Genomic DNA, 12033 nt, shown 5'->3' with positions numbered 1-12033 from the left:
GTTTCACAATATCATCAGCATCAACAACAAAATAAAAAACACAGCAATAAATTGTTGTATTCCAATTTTCCAGTAAATGTTACTACTATAGGTTATGTATTGTTGATATTGAATTCTCAGAATATTAAAGTCACACGGTAAATCAATTTTCTCTACAAAGTCAGAGTCAGAGTGCACCAGTTTAATGAATCTCTGTAGGTATGTCATATAAAATAATTACTATTGTTATCCAGCTGCTGTCGCAAATGATCAAATTAGTGTTCCATTAGAATCAGTGAGTGCATTACAGCTTCATATTTGCTAAACAAACATACAAGTTATTAGTTAGCTAGACACTTTTGCAGACTGCTTTCTAATTGCTTATGAAACAGAATTCCTCCTGGCCGGTAAAGTCAGGCCAGCACAGGCCACAGGCAAAGATCCATAAAATTTGACTAATTAGTACCTTCAAAGCCGCAATCACCCATCGACACACAAAAAAGCTTTTCCGTCGAGCCCGTCTTTCTTCCGGTAGGCATAAACTTGCAGAGCAAACCGTCCGTCGCGTTGTGCGCCCGCCGCGCGCGCCGCCGTTGCTCCGTTGTCGACAGCGTCGATCATCGACATGTTGCGATGTTGCCTAAAAAGTACAAGTATTTATCTGTCGCTGCGATGCGGTGGTTTGAGCCTATATCTATCTATACCAGTCACTATGTAGAAAAGTAAGTTCATCGCAGTACCCCGAGTTAAAGAGCGTGTAGAGTAGATTCACATGCGTCATCGAAGCTGGTATATGCTGACGAGTTCGAGATGACTACAATAGTAAATCCCATTGCTTAGATATTATGTAGGTACATTGCTAGATAGAGCTCTCAAGCCATTCATGCTGCGCTATTCAAACGAAATTCCTAGTTCCGATTTGCAAAGTGCGCGCATGGTGGTTCCCTCCGCAAAATTATCATTGACTCTAGCCTCAGATACCGAGATCTTCATATGAGATCGAGATCGCCAAACACCAAACACCAAACGCCAAAGCTCCCGTGGAGGGACCTGCATCGCTGGTCTTTCTGTCATTGTTGAGTGGTTGGTTTGGTTCAGTTTATCAGTGGCGCTATATAAGTTTGCTTCAACTAAGATTCTTGCTAGTGAATGATCAAATATAAGCTTGTAAAGACTTCAGCGCTGGCTGGCGGTTCCGTGTACATTATTGAAATAATATTTCAACCGATCGCCATAAACTTGATTAAATATCCAAAAGTGCAGTGATATTCTACCTAAATAAAACGAGTTAAACATAAAGTTAGTGCAGCTTAAGAAAGGCTTTAAGCAGGTATAACTGCAGTTGTGTCCAATAGTTCTGTTGAAGATATTTCTCTTTTTCGTTTTTAAAAGTGGAAGTGAACTTGTTGAAGAAGTGAGCACAAATAAACCATAAATTAATTAACTCAATTTGTGTGTTTTTTTTTCTTTAAGTTTTATCCAAAGTGAGCTAATAATATACTCGTACAACCTGCAAATATATAAGTCATTCAATTTGTTCCAATTTATATGGAATTGATTTAAATTAACTTGAAACAGATTTTTTGTTTTGAAACTCACCCTCAGTGTTTATCGATACTTTAAAAAATAACAACACGAAAACAAAACTTAGGTAAGTGAAATTAAATTAATGTTAAAAAATAAATAAAAAGAAATATAGAAATAGTGATAGTTTTGCCAGCACATGTTGTTTTGGACGAAAGCGTTAAATATTATTTCGAAAAGCCTTTAGACAAACACCTACGTTGATTTGTAACTTCTTGTTTAAAATTTGTGATTTAAATAAACTGTAGTTGGTTTTGAATATGGTAAGGTGTCTGGAAATTGTATAGAGATTTTCTATGAAATAAAACCAAGTTAATCGATAGATGTTATAAGAATTATTACTTTATACAATATAAATTTTATATTTTATGAAAATTAAATCGTAGATAAATTAAAAATTGTGTTTAAATCTGATTTTGATGTTTTGGGTTCTTTATTTCTTCAACTTAACATTTTTTAAAGACAAACAAAAGTTTTTCGTACTTCGACTTTTGCAGAAAGCCTTGGATGCAGTTCTTTAGAGCGTTATAAGTTACTTGTAAAAATAGTCAAATAAATCAAATTTAAAGAATACTGTAAGATCTAAGCATTTAGAGTTTTGTGTACCACAATTCGTTTGAATAGGTACTAATAGTAATGGAGTTTATTTCACTTATTTGTTTTAAAAAAAGATTAAATTACAAAAAAAAGATTAAATTTTTCAATAACATGTTTTTAGAGAATTAAAAATGCAATATTTTTAAATATTTTACCATACCTGAGGGAAAACATTGATCAAAATATAAATAACGTTATTTAGCTAAGTTTTCGAAGGTAGTTGCATTGTTTCGAAAATTATTACAATTATTCTCCTAGATTCGCGGGAAACACGAGAAAATGGTGAAATTGTTCAAAGTTTTCTGAAACAATTTGTATGCATAGAAAAATAAGTAATTTAAACTGTGTTTTCAGTACCATTTAAGATAAACACAGCGGATTATGTTTGTGAAGATATAATATCCAGTGTTTATATAGCTGGGACTTCTTATCTATTATCAATATTATAGGAAAAGCTCTTGACTGATTAAATTAAATTTAGTACTTTTTAAAATTATATTTAAAACAGTTTTTAAATATTAAAAAAAACTGACAGTTTTTTTTATAAAAAATAAAAACCTAAAAAAACATTCCTCAACGTTGGTAAAAATATAGAATCAAACTCAAATTTCTTTTCAAAAAGTTGAGATTTTCGCTGCAAACTAATTTTATCTTATAAGAAATATTTTTTCAACATTCGATACAATTTTGAGAAAAATTGAAAAGACAGGTTTTTTACAAAAAATAAAAACCTAAAAAAAATACTTAAACTTGGTAAAAAATTACTTTCGCTTAAATAGCTTTCCAAAAATTAAAAACATTGGCTTAAAACTTATTTTATTTCACAGCAATTACTGTCAGCAATTATTGCAATCAAAAAGAAGTCATTTTGTTTTATAAAAATGCAACAGTCCGGTTTTGCATAAAAAAATAAAATCAACAAAAATTGTACCCAAATTTGGTAAAAATTGATGTTCGATTCTCGATTTAATTCTCGATTCTCAAATTAATTTCATTGATCCAATTTGTATTTGTTTATAGAAGAAATACAAACTTTTAAGACATTCTACAAAAATTGGTAAAAATTGGTTTTCGACTAAAAATCTCGTTAACAAAACTAGATCTTGGAATAAAACTATTTTATTACATTCAAAATATTTTTGCTAATTTTGAAATTTTTAAGATTAATTCAACTGACAACTTTTTTAACACAACACGAAAACCTACAAACTTAAGAGACAGACGTGATGGGAAGTAATGAGTGTGGGTTGCATCCCACATTTTTTTTGTTGAAAATATATTCGAGTTGAAAATTAATTTTCACCAAACTGAACTGGCACTTCGGCATTTTAAAATGTTTACCAAACATCAAAAACGTTATTTTTTATCCATACCATTATTTCAATTTTAGTCGCTAGTGTTTCATAGATGTTTGAGTCCAAACATTTTTGACCTTTTTTTAAAATTGATACAGTTAAAAAGACATCTAGTCAATTTTGTTCCTTTCTGCATCTTTTGACATTATTACCTGTAAACAAATTTTATTTAAAGTCGATATCACTTTTGGGTATTGAGATATGTTCGGCGAAGTAGAGAAGTACGAACATACGATACCTAACACATTTAAAAACAGAAATTTATTTGAAAACTTTTGATTTAGATTCTAGAACCCTAAAATATCGTAAATAACAACATTTTTATCTCGGAACAAGCTTAAAATAGCCCCTTGGAAGTGGGTGTATGACCTGACAAATCAGCATTCAGCTATTTCTAAATGAACTTCATTCCCAAAGTGATTGAAAAACATGTTTCCGGACTTAACATACGGTTTAACCCTATTTATTACCAAGGGCGGATTTTTATCAGGGGGGGGGGGGGGGTGTTGGTCACACACTTAGATGAGTTTTTACTCACCGCTTAAAAATGTTTTTAATGTTTTGTAAAAGAGGCTAACAAAATTTAAATAACATAATGTGTACGAGTATATTAACCTAACCTTTACACATTTCAATTGCTAAAATGACAACTTTAGTTATCAAGTTATTTTAGAACACTGTTGTCCAGCAAGGTATGGTCTAACTATTTAATTTGGATGACTCCCTACATATGAAAGCATTCCTAGATTCGAAAAGTTTTCTTAATATGCCACATTTAAGAGCTAAAACACAATAGTTTAGGTGGTTTTTGCTGCAAAACCTTAATTTCAATCAACACAATTGTTTAGACAGACAGATGGACAGAATCGGGGTATCCACTTTTTTCGACTTCTCTACTGTCGTAATGTCATATTTGATTAAACGCTCTAGTTCGACATTTTTACTTATTCAAAACTTGCATATAGTATATAGTATATAGTATATAGTATATAGTATATAGTATATATAGTAAAATCACTTCAATATTCACTTTAAAAAAAAAGTTAATAATAAAATTGAAGGCTAGTTTAAGGAATTTAAAGGTAACTTAATACAAAATTGATGATCTCTTATTCAAGGTTTCTTCTTAAGAACCTGAATATTTGCTCTTTTTCTTAGAAACAATTTTCATGAAAATAATTAAAAGCATTACTAAAGTTTTTTTTCAAATTTTAAATTGAGTGAAAACAAAAATTTTAGTTGTTTTGGACAGCAAACCACTTTTTGGCGAATGTCGTTAAATTACTAATAAAGTTATAAATGAAATCTTTACTCATACAATTTAACTGTATAAGCTTTATGGCTCTTATGACCCCCCCTCCGTTTATCGCCAGTTGGTCAAAAGTTTATGAATTATGCTGAATTTCCGATTTATATTATGCTCTTCGCCCAGTCCTCAGTTAAAAGTAGTACTTTTAGCAACAAAGTTTAAGGAAGTAAGTACTTTACTTATGGTTTTCATATACAAAAATAAATAATTCAAAATATAATCGGGGTCATATCCATTAACGCAATACAATTAGGCTTGAATTGAAGGGAGTTCCTACGAAATGGCAAACAAATTATCTCCCAGGAGGGGTCATGACAACCTGCCCCCCCTAGATCAACCATTGCCTGGGACAACCTCGCACCGATAAACTGAACATATGAAAGTTGCATTTAAAACGCTTTTAATGTTTTTAAACTTAAGTTTCAAAGAAATACCATCATGTCTCTTTGTTGAAAATGTTGGTAGCAGCAATTTAAATTATAATATAAAGCCAAAGAAGGCATTTTTTATGTGGTTAACTAGTAAAATATTGGTAACTAAGCAGCGGTTAAGGAAATAAACTTTGACACTACTTGTAGCGTTGGCAATTTAGATTGAGTAAACCGGATAGTTTTAAAAAAATAAATCTTGTGAGTGTTACTATTTTGTAATAAATAAAAAGATTTGAGTTACTCGTCTACCTGTTCCATGCATACAGGACCGCATCTCCATATGAAGTGTATGCACATTGCACAGGAGGCCCGAATGAATTTGTAGTTTATTTCAATAATTTAAGTTAAAACAAATGGGTATAATGAATTACATTAAACACAAGCTTGGTCTACTTTAACATTACTGTAAAACTGGTTAATTCCAATCAAATTTGAAACTGGCCCACTGCTGTTATACACAAATAAATTTGGTTTAACTTGGGCAATATTATCGATCACCGCATTAATACTCGAAATGTAATATTAAAAAAGAACAAAAAGATTTAGCACTTAGAAGCTGCCCCTGATACGTATACAAAATTTATACTGAAACATAGGTATGATCCAAAATGTTAGCAAAACCAAGATTACCTTGAGATCTAAGCACCAGATAACACAACACAACACCACCGAATACCAGCTTGACTTGACTACCAAAAAATAGGAGATCAAATCAAATTTCACGTATTCTCCAAGTCGCTGCCGCCTAATGCAATAAATGAAAATCCAAAAAAAATAAATTTGTTTGAATAGTTTAACTTTTAACATATCGTATATTTAATTGATCCTAATGTCGCTGCATACAATAATTCACATAAAGTTTGATGATGACGGGCTGCCCCTGCCATATCTAGCCATATATCAAGACAGAAAAACGAAATTCAGTTGACACTGCGCATATCTATGGTAATAGGGTACTTAAATGTTATTGAAAAGCATTAATATGTACATTCTAAATACCAATAATTGGTGGAAGATTTCTTAAGCAACAATTTACATACTTTGTAATATGCAACTGCAGCTTGCAACATTGTCTTTAATATATGGATTTTGCCCCCCTGGGGTGTATTCATTATAGACACTGAACGTTGAAGATAAAAAGCGTAAGCCGTTTTTGCACACACACGCTTGCATCTTAATTCAGGAAAAGTTTTATTTATCGACAGCTCGCATGTCTTGTATAGCCATAATGTTTTTTTTTATTTATATTAATAGATAATATATTTATTTGGTAAACATACAATTTAAGACAAAACACTCTTGAGTTGAATTCACATATTGGACGTATTTTTTCAACAATACCAAAAATCTTGAAAAGTGACCACTGTCATCATTGTCTTTAATATGCCAAGGACACAGTGTGAGCATTAGGAAAAGAGAGAAGGGTTGGATAGGAGGTGTCGGTGTACATTGATTTTGAATTCCTGAACATTGCAATGGTAGGGAAAGATAGAGCGTGGCAAGGCATTCCACATTCGCTTAGTACGGCTAAAAAATGAATCTCTGTACTTCATAGTACGGCCGAAGTTGGGCTCAAGGGCAAACTGATGGGCATTCCTATAGAAACGCGGGTATTACGGTAAAATTGTTTAAGGGGAGGAATGCAGCTGGCTATTTCTCTTGAGTTAAAATTGTCTCATCAATGCCAGTGCCATAAATGTACAAATGGCAAGGGAGATACATATCGCTTTAACGATACAAGGCAGCATTGGGGTTTCGAAGCATTAAATTCCACTCGTTCCTAGGTCGGAATTTATTAAAGGAAGGTTTTGAGACTGGAAACGAATATGAAAAGCTAAGAGTGCGATAGGCAGCAAAACAATGTACCTATTGAATTAGAAGTAGCAGACAGGAGCAATTTTATAAAAATGAGGAAAAGGGCCGGAGACAAAACGAAGCCTTGGGGTACACCAGCACTTGAATCCGTCCAAAGCTTAAGCTTATAATTAATCAGCGTTTCCATGACCTTAGAAAGTAGGGATGTAAGTGCTATCGTTCGATAATTTGCGGGGAAGAAGATTCGCATTATTTTATTGGCTGAACAAAAGAAGTTTTCCAATATTAACAACCATAAAACAAATCATATGAGTCTTAAAAGGCGGCTAGAATATAGAATATAGGAGAAATATAAGACAGACAAGATAAGCTTTTTCACACTTAATTTTTTAATCGGGATGTTTTTTTAAGTTAAAGTGGCAATACTTACGTAATGGCCCTCAACCTTCAATATATTGAAACAAAAAAGAAGTCTGTTTTAACATCCTATAAATTCTGTGTAAGTAGGAAATTGGTTTATAAATCCTTTATTTTTATTTATTCCCCTCAATTCATGTCACCGCCTCCCCTCCAGATACAGTATCCTTGTGCCAGTATTTTCCGAATTTTTAAAACCAGTTGCCTTCGCAACTTACCTTTTTTGGTATAGTTGTCAATTCCTTCTTCGTTTGAGTTTCCATCTCTCATATCGATTCGGAACGGGGTACAAGAGCCAGTTTCTTAAGTTTAGCGAACAGCCAGACATAATATGGTTTTTAGTAATACGAATAAGGCGGTGTTTGCGTAACGGTGTGGGTCGAGCTTTTGGGGAAATTATAAAGAGTTCAAAACATAAGCGTTTTTAAAACAAATAGAAATTTTACTTATCTGAGGCCAAATCAAATGACTCAGAATGGTTTTCGCTAATCCTTTCACTATCCCAACAAAGTTCGTAAAATATCGAGGATTATAGAGCACCAATCTTTTGATTTAGTTGACACGTATCTTTTCAAATTAAGTTGTCCATGCTGTATGTTCAACAGTTTGGAACCTTTTGTATACTTATGAACTCTTGTTTTCAAAGAGCTTGGTCACTACAATATATTCAACGTTTCAGAAGCTAAAGATCCGGATAGAAAAAAAAACTGGAACTGTGTTTGTTGAGGCTTTCAGAAATAAAAGAAAAAAATACTTTTAACTTTTCCAAGCACGATTTACTTTTTGTATGTTTGGATTTAGTTTTTCAGGTTGATCAACAATTTTTTCAATACTGAAACTTCAAAAACTTAAACATATCTGACTTAGTGCGTGATTATGGAAAAACCTGCGTGAAATCAGTATTGGCAAACAATCGAAAAAGCCTGTTGGTGACGTCGATTGTGATGCACTCTACAAAAAGTTTACGTCCGTGCCCTTAAACGTTGCTTCACCCGTTCATTCCTTTACTGAGGAGGAACCAAGTGCTATCAACAGCTCTCTGAGTTTTATAAGAATACAATAGGTAGACATTGTAGAGGCAACAATATCGATTAAATCTAATGCTACTGGCCTAGACCAAATCGACCCTAAGTTCTTATATATATACTGCTTCCATATATACTGCGCTATATAACCTACATATTTAACAGCATATTGACTACTTCCGAGTTTCTGGTTTTCAACCTAAGCGCAGCTGCAAATCCGCCTTGCTTTTTGTAACTGATGAAATAAGAATGGCAATGGAGAGTGATTATGTTACATTGTTAACACTGTTAAATTGATATTGTTAACCACTCAATTATTTATAGAGAGCTGCGAATTAACTTTGGGTTTCCTTAAGAGTCCTGTAAGCTTGTTCTTTCGTATCTCAGCGGAAGGCAACAATGCGTGGTGGCCAATGGATACTCGTCCACATTTCTCAATGTTTTGGGTGGAGTGCCACAGGGTTCTATCCTTGGACCAATCCTCTTTTCATTTTACATAAATGAGTTACCACAAGTTGCTAAACATTGTTTAATTCATCTTTATGCTGATGATGTGCAGCTCCTGATAAGTCGACCTTTTGGGGCTGAAAATTATGCAGTAGCTACAATGAACGAGGATCTTCTCCGCATTTCACAGTGGTCAAAAAAGAACAATCTCCGCCTTAACCCTGTCAAATCAACATCCCTTCCCATCTATCGGATTCAAACCTGTGGAAACTTGACGACGAAACCATTGAATATTTTAGCACTGCTAGAAGCCTAGGAGTAATATTCAATCGCACTCTCACTTGGGATGACCACCTTAATAGTGACATTTGTAAAGTCTATGGAAGTCTCCGCCTTCTTCAAGTCACTCAAAATTTCAACCCGATCAAAACTAAACTGCTACTTGCTAAGGACCTTATACTACCAATTGGGCAGTATGGGTGTGAAATCTTTTGTAAACTAGACTGTGTGACTAGCCGCAAATTAAATGTTGCTTACAACAATATAGACAGTTTAATAAACTTTCGATCTCTGAGTTATCTACCTGCATGAAATCATCCAAACACAACAACCTGATTATCTATTCGGTAAGCTGAATTTCCCTCATTTAACAAGGTCCTTTGCTTTAATATTACCCCGATACAATTTTCTAAATACTGAGCGTGAATTTTGTATTCATATTGTACGCCTTTGGAACTCTCTGCCCATCGTTATGAGAAGAACAAGAAGCATAAGAGATTTAAATTTTTACTGTTCAACTATTTAACAAATTATTGATGTTAAATTTCCTTTTCTTATATAAATATGTACATATATAGATGCTAAATTTCCTCTTCTTTATATCGAGCCCTTCCCGCAAATTTATCGTAAGCCCCAAAATAAATTTTATCGTAAACGACAAATCAAAAGCTTACTGCTGGTTCTTGAAACAACTTGTACCCGTAGTCGGTATTGGAAATTTTTAATTATGCTTAAGGTAAGAAATGACAAAAGCCTTCAAGGCTCTAAGTGTTATTAGCAAATTTTAATAATTAAGTTTTCATTTTTATTGAAAATGTCGCTTACGATAAAATGGCGGGAAGGGCTCGATATAAATACGTAAATAGAAGTCTTAGTTATATAATTTTTATTCAAATTCTGAAATTAATGTAAAGGTTTGCAACACTTTATAAGACTCATGTCCTACCTTGTAAGCGATTTTTGAAACAAAAAAAAAAATACAAAATACAAATCCAAACTGTTTTTTTAAGTAATAACAACTTTAAAATAAAACATTTGTTCTTATCGCTAGCACAAACAATTTTAATTATTGGGGAGCTTATATTCACTACAATATAGGTAAGTAATCTCCATGGAAATAATCTCCATGAGTTTAAGAAAAGGAAATTTGTTCTTCAAGTTTGGCCAAAATTACACTTAAAATTTTACTATGTAATTAAAATATTTTATGAGTGCAATGGTTTTAAAATCGTATATCTGGGATATTTGAGGTTTCAGTTTTAAAAACATCATTTCTTGTTTTTCTCTCAAATGTTTGTAAAATATAAACTTAACTTTGAAATAATACAAACTATTCTTCTTCATTACCAAAGTTTTGAGATATTCAGTTTTTAAGTTTTTGAGGTTCAAGATAATAAGAAGTAAAATTTTTTAACGAATTTGGGGATCGGAGTCGAGTCAAAATTTGTGTGGATAAACTTGTGTGAAGGAGTTGGTTTTACAGATAATGCATCATGGTCTGTTTATTTGCATGTTTATGTAAAAAAAATATAGTTTCGTTTTAATCAAATAAAAAAAAAACCACATGGAGTAGGTTCTTCATTGTTTAACACGAATGAAACTATCTTAATTGCGCTTCACAAGGAACATCGAAACACCATTTTCATTTTAGAAAGTGCTGTCAAACTTAACCATTTTTAAATCTTCTTGTTCGGTGGAAACACCAACAAGATTTATTTAATATAAACTAAGATAAACCTTTAGTGAAAACATAGCCAAACTTAATTATGTTTTCTCTTGCAAAATAAGCCCAGTAAGACCATTTTCATTAACAAAACTCAATAATATCAACAGTAACAGATTGATTTTCCCCCCAATGGAAAACACAATCGTACCAACATTTGAGAACGAAATCACATAAGACCCATTCCAGACTCGTATATATGTCGAAAACCCATGCATAGTAAGATTCTACTTTAAATTTTATCGGCTGTATTCATACTGCGGATATTGTTTTTGTTATTCGTGTAAAATACTGCTATACTAATGATAGACTTTCCAAAACAGATAATTAAAAAGAAACATCAATGAATTTTCATATTCATATACCTTAAAATCTCTGTACAATTCATTGGTAAGGTCATTTCTTGAATACTGTAGCATTGTTTGGATTGAAAATAAAAACTAATAAAACAATTTGTTTATTTCAAAGAAATGAAAAATATTCGGCTTGAAAAAAATTTTGGTAATTTTTACTTTTATAATGAAAAAATCATTATATTTTTCATTTCCACTGGATTTGCGATTTGAATGTCATAAAACCTTACTTGATCCTTTTTTTTTAACTCTAAATATGAAGTTTTGAGCTATTATTGCTTTCATATTTTTGAAAAATACGCTTTGGAATTAATTTCTAGTTAACATTTACATACATATGTACATATGTACATTAATTCTACTTACAATTATTGTTCATGTAATGTCAATAATTTCAAGAACTTAATTGTATTGTTTAGGCCATTGATTCGTTACAAGAACCTAACTTTCTTTCGAACGGTTTTACATTTTTCTGGAGAAAAAGCATTTTTTTGAAAAAAGATGAAATCTAACAACATATACAGATTTTATGAAATAGATAATATATCTTCAAAACTTTCGCGATTTGTAAAAATTTATATACATACATATGTACATATGTAGTTGCAAAAAATCTTATATAGCATGTGTTTTTTTCGAATTTTCGAAATAAAGTCAGATTTGAATAAAGTTCATCATCCATCAAATTGGAAAAGTGAAATTTATTTGTCAATTAACAA

General features: G+C 32.0%; 1 protein-coding gene across 1 annotated transcript in view; it reads left to right on the top strand.

The window, feature by feature from the left end:
- The first annotated feature begins 451 nt into the window (after positions 1-451).
- LOC129942631 (beta-alanyl-bioamine nonribosomal peptide synthetase ebony) overlaps positions 452-12033 on the top strand; it is a 64328-nt gene continuing 52746 nt past the window's right edge. Inside the window, exon 1 of the mRNA XM_056051645.1 lies at positions 452-1630. The gene's annotated coding sequence lies outside the window, so the exon portion shown is untranslated. The remainder of the gene's footprint in view (positions 1631-12033) is intronic.

This window comes from Eupeodes corollae, chromosome 1 (genome assembly GCF_945859685.1).
Source record: "Eupeodes corollae chromosome 1, idEupCoro1.1, whole genome shotgun sequence".
In the NCBI taxonomy this organism is placed as follows: domain Eukaryota; kingdom Metazoa; phylum Arthropoda; class Insecta; order Diptera; family Syrphidae; genus Eupeodes; species Eupeodes corollae.
The sequence above is the reverse complement of the archived record's forward strand: the minus strand, read 5'-3'. Positions and strand labels throughout refer to the sequence as shown.